We start from the raw sequence: 15,990 nt of genomic DNA, 5'->3' as shown, positions 1-15,990 counted from the left end.
AGGTAGTGTAATTAAGGTACTGCTTCACACTGACACACCAAACTGTTCACTGAACAGAACAGGTATACAGTGGCGGGTTCACTGAACAGAACAGGTATACAGTGGCGGGTTCACTGAACAGAACAGGTATGCAGTGGCGGGTTCACTGAACAGAACAGGTATACAGTGGCGGGTTCACTGAACAGAACAAGTATGCAGTGGCGGGTTCACTGAACAGAACAGGTATACAGTGGCGGGTTCACTGAACAGAACAGGTATGCAGTGGCGGGTTCACTGAACAGAACAGGTATACAGTGGCGGGTTCACTGAACAGAACAGGTATGCAGTGGAGGGTTCACTGAACAGTACAGGTATGCAGTGGCAGGTTCACTGAACAGGTATGCAGTGGTGGGTTCACAGTACAGGTATGCAGTGGTGGGTTCACAGAACAGGTATGCAGTGGTGGGTTCACAGAACAGGTATGCAGTGGTGGGTTTACTGAACAGGTATGCAGTGGTGGGTTCACTGAACAGGTATGCAGTGGTGGGTTCACAGAACAGGTATGCAGTGGTGGGTTCACAGAACAGGTATGCAGTGGTGGGTTCACAGAACAGGTATGCAGTGGTGGGTTCACAGAACAGGTATGTAGTGGTGGGTTCACAGAACAGGTATGCAGTGGTGGGTTCACAGAACAGGTATGCAGTGGTGGGTTCACAGAACAGGTATGCAGTGGTGGGTTCACAGAACAGGTATGCAGTGGTGGGTTCACAGAACAGGTATGCAGTGGTGAGTTCACAGTACAGGTATGCAGTGGTGGGTTCACAGAACAGGTATGCAGCCAGGGACAAGCTAAGCCTAACTAATCTTTCCCTATGAGAGAGAGTGTGCAGCAGCTCGCCCTACTCTCACTAATGCAGGCACACGAGTGACCGTAATGGTCGCCGCTGCCTGCCTTTTAGTAGGGGGGGGAGAGTGGCTCCAGGGGCTAGTGTAGCCTAATTGGCTACACTGGGCCTGCTGACTGTGATGTAGAGGGTCAAAGTTGACCCTCATGGTGCATTATGGGGCGAACCGAACTTCCGCAAAAGTTCGCCTGCGGGACGCGAACGCGAACCACGGAAGTTCGCATGGAACCGTTCGCAGGCGAACCGTTCGGCCCAACTCTATTGGTCAGTTTCCAAGCTGCATATATTTGTATAAAATTAACATAACACATAGGAATCTCATTGACCAACTCTAGTGGTCAGTTAGTGGCCAGATAGGCAAGCTTCCATATGACTGCCCTTCCAACACAAACATAAATACACAAAGATAACACACACAATGATGGTTGTGGTGGACAAGGCCGGCGCTTCCATTGAGGCAAAGGGGGCAATTGGGCCGAGAGCCTGTAATGGCCCTAAGGTGTCTCCCCCCAACTTACCGGTTACTGTGCTCCCCTGGGACCCTGCATTGGAGCCAAAGGACTGACAGAGGGGCGCCCCCCCCCCCCCCCCCCCACTGGGACAGGTGAAATGCTACGCTGCCGAAGACATTGCAGGGGCACTGGGAAGCGCAGTTAAGTTGGGGCTGATCTGGGGGGAGGCGATGGCTGGCTCAAGGGCCCTGGGGTGAAATTTGGCTGCAACTTAATTTGTCTGCAACACAGGGCATTTTGGTTGGGGGGGGGGAGGGGGCATCTGTCATGGGCCTCCAGGTTAATTTTACTAAAATGGCCCTGGTGGGGGACACATGGACGTATTCATGTACAAAGTCCATATATTGTTCCCATGGTTGTAACAGAATTGTACAATATTTGAGATGGTTGCACATTTAAACGAATGTTTAACTACTAGAAAAAGATGACTAAATTCCTCCCTTTTTATTATAGGTACATCTGGACATTCCATGCACAAATAAAGAATCAACAGAACAAACCCATTTTGAACGCAGGAAACATTATCTGCTTCCAGCTCATTGTTCTGAACCTTGGTTTAACCCTTCAGCACATCAGAATGTTAGCCTTGCTGTTATTATTTCTACACCCTCCAGGAAATTCAAATTACGTTCAGTCTGTTGGCCATGACATCTGCAGGTGCAGCAGACCATTATGAATACCAGATAGTGACTCAATTTTACTGAGTGTCAGATGTTCAAAGCCTTGGCCTTTCAATGCTACAAGATCAGGGAACGTATAAAGTCCTTGGACTGGAGGACCAAACTCTGCCCTACTGGAATCCTACCAGTATAATCTCCCAAGCCATGCTTCGATTTAACCGCGCATGCGCAGTACTGTCACGCCGGCCGCCGTGATGACGCGCAGCGGCCGACGTCATCACAAAGTGCGTCCCGATTCAGGAAGTAAGAGCCGGACACCCGGGTGTCAGCGGAGCGGTATGCGGCGGAGGAACCGGGACAGGAGCCAGGACCACGCCGGGGGACCTCCCGACCTACCGTGGGCTGCAGAAAGTCCCAGGTAAGTACCAATTTCCTTTATTTTTTGAGGTCAGGGTACCTTTAAAAACGCCAACGCAATCGCTGCACAAAGCGATTTTGTGAGCGTTTTGTGTTTTCCTATACCTTCCATTGAGACGTTCGGCCCACACAAGAACACACCCAACATCACTGGGAGCGTACTGTATCTGCACTGTAGTACTGCGCAAGCACAGCATGCTCCTGATGATGTGGGCACATCTGCACGTGGGTGCACGCATGCGCAGAAGACACTGATCCACTGGTGGTCACTGGTCGGCGATCCTTAGAGGCTGGGGAGGACCTGAGCTGCGGTGAGGGACCCAAATGACTGCTAGGGGCTGGAAGAAGCCTCAAATAAGTGAAACTACATTTATTTTTTTAGCCTCATACTTCCTTTAAGTCGGTGCCCTGTGTATGTTTACATTAAGAAATGAAGAGTAATTAACAATATTTCTATTGGGTATAACAGATAGATCAAGAGCACTTATTAACGACAACAAAAACTGTTAATAAATCAAAGGAGATTGTTTTGCTGCACAGCTGTAAAATATCAAACTGCCAAAGGGGACTAAAGGAAAAAAGAAAAGACAAAAAACTAAAAAAGAACAAAGAAACGCCCTACAGACACAAGCTTTAAAAGCAGTCTGTTGATGTTACTTTCATCCCTTATGCTTGCATTGTGCCTGGATGGATGATCTGGCAACAAAGCAAGGTGAATTATAGCAGATGACAACCTATAGAAATTTTTGCACAAAAAAAGAAAAAAAACCCTCTCCGGCACTATTTGCGGCTGACGGCATTCATTTGAATGCCTCCCTGAAGGCAAAAAAAGCCATGTTGGCTGTTCTTGTATCCCCATTGGTTTTCTCTTGATTAAAGGAATCTGCTTCATTATGGAAGCAGCTCAGATATTCCTCAGAGTATTACACTTCATCTTCCATGTACAATAATGGAAATACGGTTAGGACTTCTTTTCATAAGAGTAAAATAAAAAAAATAAAAAAATAAATCCTGACTCTCATTACAAGCGAGACTACGTGGCACATTAAACAGGATGATAGTTCCAGTATACAATTAAGTGTAGCGCTCACCCAGGCAATAATTATGCTGAAGTGTAAATTAAATGGTTAAGCATAAATTAAATGTTAAATAGAAACTGAAAATAAAAAAATTGAATAAAATAAAACCACAGCGAACACATCAGACTTCAGTAATTATTTTTAGTTCAGGAGGGAGGGGGAAAAAAAGCTATGAGACCTTCCAGTGTTGCTTGCAAATTTCAATCAGTCATTTTTGCATCGAAAATACTATTTTCAGTTTCAAGAACGTTTTTGAGAAAATAGTTGCGGAAAAAGCAATATTTTTACAGGGAAAAATTTGACGGTGTACATGCAAAAAAACCTCTAAAAAACTTGTGGAAAATGCAAAAACTGCCAAAAAAATAACAAAACTTATTTCCGATGGGATTTTCGCTCGAGAATCGAATTTAACATTATTTTTGAGAAAATTAATGAGAAAAGAATACTGGCATTTTCCCTCATCTCTGCTGGCTTCTAGCGTTCTAAAACTCGGCATGGTGGGGATAGCTGATCGAACCTGATGCGGTGAAATGCTTGCCTGATGGGGTTGGCTGGCTGAGCAGTGAGCCTACAGGTTAGCCTTCGCGGGTTCGCAAAGCAGGAAGTCCGACAGAAACGTGGTTTTGCCATCTGAACCACACTGCATCTGTGCTGCTGGTAAGAGTCTCCTCCTTCTTCCTTCCTTCCCTAAATCCCTGTTCTACCATCCTTGAGACTGGATGTCCCCGCTTCCACTGACGTAACCATCCAACACCTCTTCTGGAGCCACTCTGACATCCATCCAGCTCTCCAGGAGCAATGACGTCAGCACCATACTTCAACTTGTGCAATGGTACACAAGCTGGGTGCGGCAGGGAGTGGGGGATGTCCACCTTTCCACAGCTCAAATGTCCTGAAATTTTCCGGGACCCACCATAACCCCAATTTTATAATCACCTAGTGCACATAAGTGTCCAAGGCTGTAGGTTGACACAATTTACACTATAGCTATGCATCAGTTGTAGCTCCATAAAATGGGAAGCTGAAATTTCATGCAGAAACAAAGCCCCTTTCAGGATAAGCATGGTGCATACATTTCAAGCAAGCTTTCCTTCTGTCTGCTGATCTCTCAGGCTGAAATAGTGGATATGTGAGCCAAAGTGGTGACTCGTAATCCCTGTACGGGATCAGTCCAAAGATTGGTTTCAAACAAATCTTCGGTCCATACATTCTTTTCACTGTGCATCCTCCCTGACTGGCTCCCTGACGCATTCAGAAAATGAAGATTTCTCTAGAGGATGTCAAATTTACTTCAGGAGCCCATCATACAAGCAGAAAAATTAAAATACGGCACCAACCTGTACACTAAACAGTGTACTGGTTCTGTGACCACGAGGAAACATAATTATTCTCATTTGTCACATTAAAAAAATAATCATAGACTAACATTGACAGGTGATAGTTAAAGCCCTCGAACCAGCTGATTTCAGCACCAGCGATGGGCCAATTGTTTCACTGCCAGTGCTGCATGTCTGATTTGGGAATCCTGAGTTCCATTTGGACAAATTAATGTAGTAAAAAAAAAGTAACTTGGCTGTCGGCAATTTGGTGTCCGAATTATGTGTCCCCCTGATGTTGCTACAGCATGGAGGATAAATAGTACTTTATATACTCATGTATAAGCCTAGTTTTGGGGCCCAAAAAATTGACCCAAAAGTGGGGGTCTCTGCTAATACACGAGTTACTACCAACGTGCAACCCCCCTGAGTGAACCACTGATGTGGTTAAAGTTGTGCATGCAGATGAGCGGGCTGTGGTCAGTCCTCCGCTATACAAGTTGCTTTGCCTCTGATGGGGGAATGATGGATACCACCCACATGACAGTAAACCACAGCTGGCTGGCACACGATGATCCATCCTATGCTTAACCTTCTGTTATTTATTTTGACTATTAAAAACTCACCAGTATACAGTAGTTGTTGCATTTCCTACATTTCCTACCCCCGGCTTATACGTGAGTCAATAATTTTTTTCCAGTTTTTTAAGGTAACAGTTGGGGGAGGGGGGGGCGGCTTATACTCCGGTCAGCTTATACACGAGTATATACGGTAATCAGCAAGGGCCCAAAATTTGTGCAGAAGCAGGGTGAGCTGTTTTTTTGGCTTCACCCTGCACTGAGGATAAATAGACCCAAAGCCCCTGCTACCTCTTCTTGTTTAAATGCATTATCTAGTAAAATGCATCAAACGTTAAGCAGAACCTGCTGCGACAGATCACAAGCCACTAGCTCCTCACTGCCAACAACCCAATGCCAGTTCAGGACTTAATGTTTTTAGGATTTTTCCAACCAACAATTCAGCTTTAATATTTTTTTTCTGATAGGGATGACAATCACAGCCAAGGCTGTTTCTAGGCACAGACCATCTAGACTAGGAAAAGGCCTGGTATACCCTCTGGCCTACAGGGCATAATACTGCACCCTCTGGGATAAGAACATATATTACAATCATTCTCAGAAGTCAGCCTCCTTATAAACTCTATGCAAGGGCAAGATGGGTCTACCTGTGATGCCACCTCCCAAATAAATGACAGCCTTTGGACTGTGGGAGGCACCCATTAGATTACTGACAATGTCACAGGTGTTTTACTGTCACGGGTGTTTTACTTTTAACATTGCAAAATTAAAATAAAAATGTTTACACCCCCCCTCTTGCCCACATGCACTCCCTATCAAGTAGAGAGAAGAAAGGATGAGTGTGGTGGCAACAGCCAAGAATTACACTGCAGGGGACACTGGAAAGCAGCAACACATCACAGTGGCACTGCAAAATCTTGAATATACTGGGCTGTGCACTGCAGACTGCCTGAAAATGTATTTCCTTATGACAAAGGGTGTAGTAATATGTCCTATACACCGGAAGGTGCGCCAAACCTTTGCCTGGACAGTCTGTGCCCAGAAACAGCCCTGGCTGTGCTTATCAAACTAAGCCCTGGTGCACACCAAGAGCGCTTCTGAGAATCCAAGCACTTTGAAAAGTGCTTGGCTAGCGTATTTGAAGGGGTTGGATCCCACCACAGCAATTAGCTTTTTGTTCCCAAACGCAAACTCGGGTCCTGCTGCATTTTTGATGATTTCTAAGGCGATTCAGCCTCAATGTTAAGTATAGGAAAGTGGAAAATCGCTCCGAAAAGCTCTGGATCAGAGTGATTTTCCAAGCGTTTTTGTTACAGAAGCTGTTCAGTTACAGCTGTAGTGTAACAAAAAACAAACAAACACTACACCAAAATGCTCCAAAAATCGATAGGCATGATTATAAAATCGCTAGGCACACGCCCAGAATCGCCTAGGAAAATCACTCCAAAAATTGCAAAACGTTTGCAATTACGCTAGAGTTTTTTTAGTGTGCACTGGCCCTACCTTAAAAAAAGCAGAAATATTGTTTGCAAAAATCCCCAAAACACATAACTCTGAACTGGAGTGTGTAGTTTTTTTCCTTATTTCCAACAAGAGCGGAAGTTTCTTTAAAGTGGATCCGAGATGAACTTTTATTCATTTCATAATTTCGTTCCTTACATATGGTTTATAGGGCATTCCTCAAGCCAAATACTTTTTTGTTTTGTTTTAATACTCTAATTCCCTATAAACTAAACAAGCCTCGCCCACAGCTTCTCCAAACTGCCAAGGCACTCAGACCCATGTAGCAAGGGCTTATGGGAGCTCAGTCTGGGCAGGAGGAGGAGGAGATTGCTAGCCAGAGATTTCAGAGGCGGAGGAGAGGGGAGTGAAGTTTTCACAGGCTGAGGGCTGGAGATACAGATCAGCTTGCCTGTGTGTAATGTGACAAACAGAACATGGCTGCCCTCATTGTATCACATGAATTAATCATCATAAACTGTTGAAGCTGCTTGCAGCCAGATTTGCTGTGTAAACTATCTAAACTTTAGATAAGATATATAGACAAGTTACTTGTTATAGTTAGTTTTTCATCTCGGATCCGCTTTAAAATTAAATGTTTTTATGCCAAATACAAAAGCAAGAATGCTCCTTTAAGTTTACTTAGCTGGCTACATAAAGCAGATGTTTGGCCTCCTTTACCATTGCCTTCTAGGTTTCACCGTAGATGTAGAATGCAAGAGATAGCGTGAGAATTCAGCAGAGGATGAAAATAATAAGGCTTTCTCCTTCTTCATTCTCGAGTGCACATGTCAAATACTGAACTTCTAAATGCCCTAGAAGAGCACAAGAGGCCGCGCTCGGCACACAGGCCCCTCTCCTCCCCCTCCCCCCCTTCCCAGCGCTACGTTTCTAGAAAGTAAAACATCTAAAGGGAGAAATAAATGAATAACAAAACACATAACGCAAAACACAGGTTGCTGGTAGTACAAAAGGTTATGTAAACTTCGGAGAAAATTAAACGTGTTACGTTGCCTGAGCGGGTTTTTCTGACAACTGTTCAATATGCAGCCCGGAATACAGAACAATACAATAGAATCTCCGCAGTTCTGGGACTTTTTAGCATTGATCTCGCTCAGAAGAGACATCTCACCCGTGGAATAAAAAAAAACGCGCAGAGATCCGGCTCATCATCTTAAATAATACATAGGATTACGGCGGGCCTTGGAAACGTGCACCAAAAGCCGCAGAGTTTATAGAGAAGAAAATGTATTACCTTCTAAAGGGCAACTCAAGTCAAACTGCTGAATAAAACAAAAAAAGAGAAAAATAAGGAAAAAAGGAGGAGGCAGTGCATAGATCAGAAAAGGATTTTTGAAACAAACAGTGTGTCCAAAGAAATCAACCTCTGAATGTCAAGCAGAGAGCTAAAGCCAATCTTGTGGCTCACTCAGAGATGGATTTATAGCACAGAAGCTTAAAGGCATAGGTGTTCTGCTGCCCTAAACTCCACCCCTTAACTCAAGCCACACCCACATATTAGGTAGGTATCCCTCCTCCCCTGACTAGGTAGCCAGATTTTTCCCCCCAGTATTTGGTAACCCCATTAATCTAGGTAGTAGATGCCCCCCCCAGTATAGGCAGCCAGATGTGTCCTCACCCCAGTAATTGAGTAGCCCCCCCCCCCCCCCAATAGGTAGATAGACATTTGGGGAGGGGAGCCACCTCTCCTACATAAGGCGGTTGTAGGCAAGAGTCTGCAGTGCCTTATGGTAAATCCTGCCCTGGGCTCACTTAGTCAAGCCACACAAAATGAACCATACAACCGGTTCTGTGTCCTACCCTTTCTCCACTCCCTGATTGGGCAGAAACAGACAGCGTGCTGATAGGACAATGCAGATGGGCTTCATCATTCTACTCTGTGTGGTACAGTCTGATTGGCTAACAACACAGCCCTTTCTCCACCCCTTCAGTGCTGCTGTGAAGGGGACTATATCAAACAAAATCAGGTACCTTAACCCGCTTTATATTAAAATCTTTCATGTTCATTAAGCATATCACTAATAGAGAAGGTCAATAACAGGCATAAAATGGTGGTCTGCATGCTAATTTCATGCAAATTGTATGAAGCTCAGATATGGGCCAATCAAATGCATTTCTTCTGAATTTGATGTTCTAAATTCTAAGCCTCGTGCAATTTGCATGCACACTGGAATTATGTGTGTCTTGGTATATATATACACCTTATATACTCGCCTATAAGCCTAATTTTTCAGCGCAAAAAAAATTTCTGAAAAGTCACCACCTTCCCGGGGGTACCGGTTTATATGCGAGTCAGTGGAGCAGAATGGATGATGGAGCGGGTTTCATTACTGGCAGAGGAGCTTAAGGATCTTGTACTAGTGATCCTGCTCTTGCCAGCTGGCTCTCTGTTGTGTCAGTGCCCCCCCCCCCCATCCCCTGCAATATGGTGTGCAGAGTGCACTGCTCAATACTTGGCTTGAGGAGCAGAGTATGCAAGCAACGTGTCAGCGGTGCAATGATTGGGAGTTCTTCCTGTGTGGCAATCACTGTGTCTCATATCTATGATGCCATCTAGTGGCGTCTTGAGACACAGCTTGGTCATCCTTTGGGCACATCTGGCTATGGGGAGGGGGGATGACTTGTACTAGGGGCACATCTGGCTACCGTGGAGGGGGCTATACTAGGGAGGGGGCTTATGTGAGTCCATCACTTTTTTCTGGTTTCTGAGAGAAAAGTGGGTACCTCGGCTTATACGCGGGTCGGCTTATATGTGAGTGTATACGGTTTACAGATATCACATAATTTACCATATCTTCATAGTCTGAAAAAAACTTCTGTGGTGCTTGAGATATTTGGCAGAATACATAATCTTAGTAATATTGAAGTGCATTTCTATTGCCACGTTGTGTTATTTTAGGAGAAAGGAAGGGAGAGGGATATGGAGGCCGTCCTATTTATTTCCTGGCAAATGACCGGCAAATGCGGCGCTTGGAACGCATGGGTGGGAGGCGACGCGTACGGACCCGATGAAGACGGCATTCAGGTAAGATTGACCCCCCCAGCATTCCTAGGAGATATCAGGATAGCAACTATCCGGATGTCTCCCGGGTTGGATTTGAGCATGCCTGATCTGAAGTGAGAGGAATATAGAGGCTGCCATATGTACTGTATGTCCCTTTTAAAGGAAATCTAAGCAGAAGAAAACCTCAGTATATTTACTTACATGGTGCTTACTCCAGCCCCCTGAGGTCTGCCCTGTGTGATCCTTGATGCGCACGCCACCCTACTGCGCTCCCATAGCCAAAGGGGTTCTGCCCGAGCGCAGTTCCAGCCTTTGTGAACTGCACTTGCACATGGGAGCATGATGAAGGTCAGGCCGCCCGCCACTGCTGTCTCCCGTCCTGTCCACGCTGCCTTCATTCAAACTCCATCAGCGGGGAAGTAATGAGAGGCCGCATGGTACGCACGCACACGGCTGCGCTTCTTATGTGGGAAGTGACTAATGACGTCACTTCCGCACGTGCCATGTTTCCTTTTCTCACGTCGCAACTGATTGGAGAGGTCTGTCTGATGGAAGGCAGCGGGAACAGCAGCCGCGGGCAGCCGGGAGACAGTAGTGGCGGTCCGGCAGGTGGCGAAACATCGGCATTAGGAGAAGATGGGTGCAGGCGTGACGCCCATGGGTGCTGTGGCGCCCATGGCACTAGCCATGCCTGCACCCTTGAAGATACGCGTCTGAGTGTGTGTGTGTGTGTGTGTGTGTGTGTGTGTGTGTGTGTGTGTGTGTGTGTGTGTGTGTGTGTGTGTGTGTGCGTGTGTGTCTAGATGTGTGTGTGTGTGTGTGTGTCTAGATGTGTGTGTGTGTGTGTGTGTGTGTGTGTGTGTGTGTGTGTGTCTAGATGTGTGTGTGTGTGTGTCTAGATGTGTGTGTGTGTGTCTAGATGTGTGTGTGTGTCTAGATGTTTGTGTGTGTGTGTGTGTCTAGATGTGTGTGTGTGTGTGTCTAGATGTGTGTGTGTGTGTCTAGATGCAGTGCCGGTTTAAGCCAGAATGGGGCCCCAGGGCAAAATAAACCTGGGGGCCCCCTCCAACAGATACCCCGGAACAAAAATCGGCATTAAGGGACCTCTTTTGCAGCTGGTTTAGTCAGGGTGTGAAGCCCCAATCGGTCGGAGCTCCACATTCTGGCTACCCCAGCCTGCATAGGGAACAAGGGGTTAAAAAGTTTCAGGAGGGGGGACCCCACATAATTTAAAAAAAAAAAATTCCCGCACTCTAAACATTAAAAAAAAATTGGGAAAATAGGAAAAAAATGCCATGGATCTTCATACAGCCATATTGCAGCTGTATAGCGATCCCTGGCCAAAGTGCTGTGGCTGCGTATGGAACCCCTGGAAACCCCATCAGGAAATGTATTGCTCTTTCTTTTGATGCATGTAAAATTACCCTACTGTTAGGTTTGCTACTAAAAGTGACATTTACCGCATTTAAAAGTATACTTTTTTACTTCGAAACTTTAAAATCGATTTTCTCAAAAACTATAAGGTCTTTTTGAAAAATAGTTTTTTTCCGCTTATTCCCAATGATCTCCTTAACATATCCTGCAAATGTAGGGTTTCTAGCATCTAAGGTGGATTTGCTATTAACCATTAAAGTCGGCAGGTTTTTAAATGTGTATTTTTTTTTCCTTTATAACTTTAAAATCGATTTTCTCAAAAACTATAAGGTCGATCTGAATTTTTTTTTCTCTTGTAGCCACTGGGGGCCCCTACAGGCGTGTGTGTGAGAGAGAGAGAGAGAGAGAGAGAGAGTGAGGGGATATAATGGCAAAGACAAGGAAGTTAGAATTGGCTATGTCTCTCATAACCCCCCATAGGTAACAGTATAATGGCCAGTCATACGCACGCTGCAGATGTCCATGGACAGGTTGCAATTAGTGACGGGTTTGAATTGTTTTACAGCTCCTACACAGCCCAGCTGGAACCCGACAGGTGCACTTATAAGTGTACTTACCCTTTAAGCCTGCCGTCAATTATTTTTAGCTGGGAATCGTGTCCCAGAAGAAGCCCTTACAGCATCCCACACTTGTTAAATCTTGGATGTAGTGTTGGGCGAACAGTGTTCGCCACTGTTCGGGTTCTGCAGAACATCACCCTGTTCGGGTGATGTTCGAGTTCGGCCGAACACCTGACGGTGCTCGGCCAAACCGTTCGGCCATATGGCCGAACTAAGAGCGCATGGCCGAACGTTCCCCGAACGTTCGGCTAGCGCTGTGATTGGCCGAACGGGTCACGTGGTTCGGACCCGAACGCGCTCTGATTGGCCGAACTGTCACGTGGTTCGGGTAAATAAATACCCGAACCACGTCATATCTCCGCCATTTGTCTGTGGGTTTAGCTTTGGGTAGGCAGGCAGGGTAGTTCGCGCTCCAGCCACGCTAGCCAGGGTCCCCCCCAGTCATTGTGTGTCGCTGCTGGGAATAGTAGTACACCGCTCGCTCAGCATTCTGTTTACTGCCACTCTGTGTACCTCGCTCAGCCACACTATATAGCATTCTGTTTACTGCCACTCTGTGTCTGCTGGGAATAGTAGTACACCGCTTGCACAGCCACACTATATAGCATTCTGTTTACTGCCACTCTGTGTACCTCGCTCAGCCACACTATATAGCATTCTGTTTACTGCCACTCTGTGTCTGCTGGGAATAGTGGTACACCGCTCGCTCAGCCACACTATATAGCATTCTGTTCACTGTTCTGTGTCTGCTTGGAATAGTGGTACACCGCTCGTTCAGCCACACTATATAGCATTCTGTGTACTGTTCTGTGTCTGCTGGGAACAGTAGTACACCGCTCGTTCAGCCACACTATATAGCATTCTGTGTACTGTTCTGTGTCTGCTGGGAACAGTAGTACACCGCTCGCTCAGCCACACTATATAGCATTCTGTTCACTGTTCTGTGTCTGCTGGGAATAGTGGTACACCGCTCGCTCAGCCACACTATATAGCATTCTGTTCACTGTTCTGTGTCTGCTGGGAATAGTGGTACACCGCTCGCTCAGCCACACTATATAGCATTCTGTTCACTGTTCTGTGTCTGCTGGGAATAGTGGTACACCGCTCGCTCAGCCACACTATATAGCATTCTGTTCACTGTTCTGTGTCTGCTGGGAATAGTGGTACACCGCTCGCTCAGCCACACTATATAGCATTCTGTTTACTGTTCTGTGTCTGCTGGGAATAGTGGTACACCGCTCGCTCAGCCACACTATATAGCATTCTGTTCACTGTTCTGTGTCTGCTGGGAATAGTGGTACACCGCTCGCTCAGCCACACTATATAGCATTCTGTTCACTGTTCTGTGTCTGCTGGGAACAGTAGTACACCGCTCGTTCAGCCACACTATATAGCATTCTGTGTACTGTTCTGTGTCTGCTGGGAACAGTAGTACACCGCTCGTTCAGCCACACTATATAGCATTCTGTGTACTGTTCTGTGTCTGCTGGGAACAGTAGTACACCGCTCGTTCAGCCACACTATATAGCATTCTGTTCACTGTTCTGTGTCTGCTGGGAATAGTGGTACACCGCTCGCTCAGCCACACTATATAGCATTCTGTTCACTGTTCTGTGTCTGCTGGGAATAGTGGTACACCGCTCACCCGTCACTGTATAGCATTGTGCTCTGTGTCGCTGCTGGGAATAGTGGTACTGTATAGCATTTCTGTACTGCCACTGTACTGCTGCCAGTCAGCGTGTACTGTAAGGATAAGTGAAATGAGGAAGAAATCCGGTGAAAGAGGGAGGGGCAAGGGAAGAGGTGTTTCCCCTGACGGTTCACGTACAGGCCACAGGGGAGCACCCAAGAAAACCCACTCAATACCACCCATGTTGTCCAGGACAACAACCCTCACAAATCCAAAAGAACAGGACCAGATAATTACTTGGATGACCTCTCAAGCGTCCAGCAGTGGGTTAAGCAGCACCAGCACATCACGCACGAGGTCCGAGTCCTCAGCCAGTTACAAGGAGCCAGTGGGCACAAAGCTGACACAACCGGCAGCGACACCACGCACACAACTGCCAGATAACCAGTCCGATGAATTACCTCAGGACACAATGGGGTATTCGCAGGAGCTATTCCCAGCCCAACAAACTTCCACCTTTCAAAGGTCAATGGAGGAACAGCCAGAAATGTTGTGCCTGGATTCACAACCGTTAACTGTGGGAAATGTACCGCGCACTGAAATACGAGGCGAGTCCGAAGAGGACTCGGAAACCCAAATCCCAGAGCAATTTGGGCAGGAGGGGTTGCAATTGCAGGAGGTCGGCCGACAAGATCTGGAAGACGACGTTGGAGTGTGCTGCGCAGAGGTTGTTGTGGGGAGCTCTACTCCACGGCGGTGGCCCACAATGACATATGACGAGTTTGAGGAGATGGAAGAGGAGGGTATGGACAATGTGGACAGAGACCCAGATTTTGTTTGTGAACGAGAACATCGCCGTCGTAGCAGCAGCACAGATGAGTCTGTTGAAGAACACACTGCTGCACGAGTTCGCCTTGTGCCACAAGGTAGGCGGCGCGCAATTTCAGGCACCACAAGCGTGGAAGTTCAAGTGAGAGGCAAAAGAGGAGCAAACAGAAATCGCCAGCAAGGAGGCAGGTGCTCCAAAGTCTGGGCTTTCTTTGAAGACTGCACTGAGGATGTTACCATGGCGATTTGCAAGGTGTGCAAGACCCGCCTGAGCAGGGGGAAAAATATTAACAACCTCTCCACCACCAGCATGAGCCGTCACATGCTATCCAAACATCCCACTCTTTGGGCAAACGCGTCAGGACAGGGTACCAGAAACAACACTGCCTCCCTTGGGTTCACCAGACCCGCCTCAGCAGCAGCAGTAGCCCAGCCATTGCGTGGTTCACAACATTCACAAACATCAGACGACGCTGACACTGTCACTTTCCGGAGTAGTGCTCTTGAGGTCTCCCAGTGTTCATCAAACACAACAACCAACAGCCCTTCCGTGTGCAGCGCTACGGTTCAGTTGTCTGTGTCGGAGATGTTTGAGCGCAAGAGGAAATTGCCAGCAAATGACCCCCGGGCCGTGGCAGTAACAGCCAGCATAGCCAAGCTTCTGGCCTGCGAAATGCTGCCATATCGATTGGTGGAGACAAACAGCTTCAAGGGCATGATGTCAGTGGCCATCCCACGTTACGTGGTTCCCAGCCGCTACCACTTTGCACGCTCTGCAGTGCCTGAGTTGCATGAGCACGTGGTCAGCAAAATAACCCGAAGCTTGAAGAATGCCGTTGCCTGCAAGGTTCACCTCACCACTGACACCTGGACGAGTGCGTTCGGCCAGGGTCGATACATCTCCCTTACCGCGCACTGGGTGAACCTTGTGGAGCCTGGCAGCGATTCCTCACCTGCTACGGCACGGGTGTTGCCCACGCCACAAACAGCTGCACCGCCGTCCCTCCCACTGGATAACAGCAGCACCTACCTCTCTGACTCCTTCTCCTCCAACGCATCTCAAAGCTGTACCTCATCCGGAAACGCTAACCCAGCAGCAGTAGGATCGTGGAAGCAGTGCAGCACAGCTGTTGGCATGCGTCAGCAAGCGTTGCTGAAGCTAATCTGCCTTGGGGATAAGCAGCACACAGGGGAGGAAATTTGGAGGGGAATAAAGGAACAGACGGATTTGTGGCTGGCACCGCTGGACCTGAAACCGGGCATGGTTGTGTGTGATAATGGGAGTAATCTCATTCGCGCTTTAAGGTTGGCTAAGCTGACACACATCCCTTGCCTGGCGCACGTGATGAACCTAGTAGTTCAGCGGTTCCTGAGGACATACCCAGGCGTGCCCGATCTGCTGTTGAAGGTGCGTCGAGTGTCCAAACATTGTAGAAATTCCAGTACTGCTTCGGGGGCACTCGCCAAGATGCAGGAGCGCTTCAATCTCCCCCACCATCGCTTGCTGTGTGATGTCCCTACGCGCTGGAATTCTACGCTGCACATGCTAGCCCGCTTTTGCGAGCAGAAGAGTGCAGTGGTCCAGTACATGACGGCGCAGTACCGAG

The 15,990-nt window shown here is 47.3% G+C and overlaps 1 protein-coding gene across 2 annotated transcripts in view; it reads right to left on the bottom strand.

Moving 5' to 3' along the window:
- LOC137536361 (heparan sulfate glucosamine 3-O-sulfotransferase 1-like) overlaps nt 1–15,990 on the bottom strand; it is a 182,192-nt gene that overhangs the window by 144,028 nt on the left and 22,174 nt on the right. The window contains exon 1 of one of the 2 annotated variants that reach the window (XM_068258545.1): nt 7,588–7,672. The exons of the other annotated variant lie outside the window; for it this stretch is intronic. The gene's annotated coding sequence lies outside the window, so the exon portion shown is untranslated. Of the gene's footprint in view, nt 1–7,587; nt 7,673–15,990 lie in introns of those variants that run through there. 2 annotated transcript variants of the gene reach the window in all.

Source organism: Hyperolius riggenbachi, chromosome 10 (genome assembly GCF_040937935.1).
Source record: "Hyperolius riggenbachi isolate aHypRig1 chromosome 10, aHypRig1.pri, whole genome shotgun sequence".
NCBI lineage: Eukaryota > Metazoa > Chordata > Amphibia > Anura > Hyperoliidae > Hyperolius > Hyperolius riggenbachi.
The sequence above is the reverse complement of the archived record's forward strand: the minus strand, read 5'-3'. Positions and strand labels throughout refer to the sequence as shown.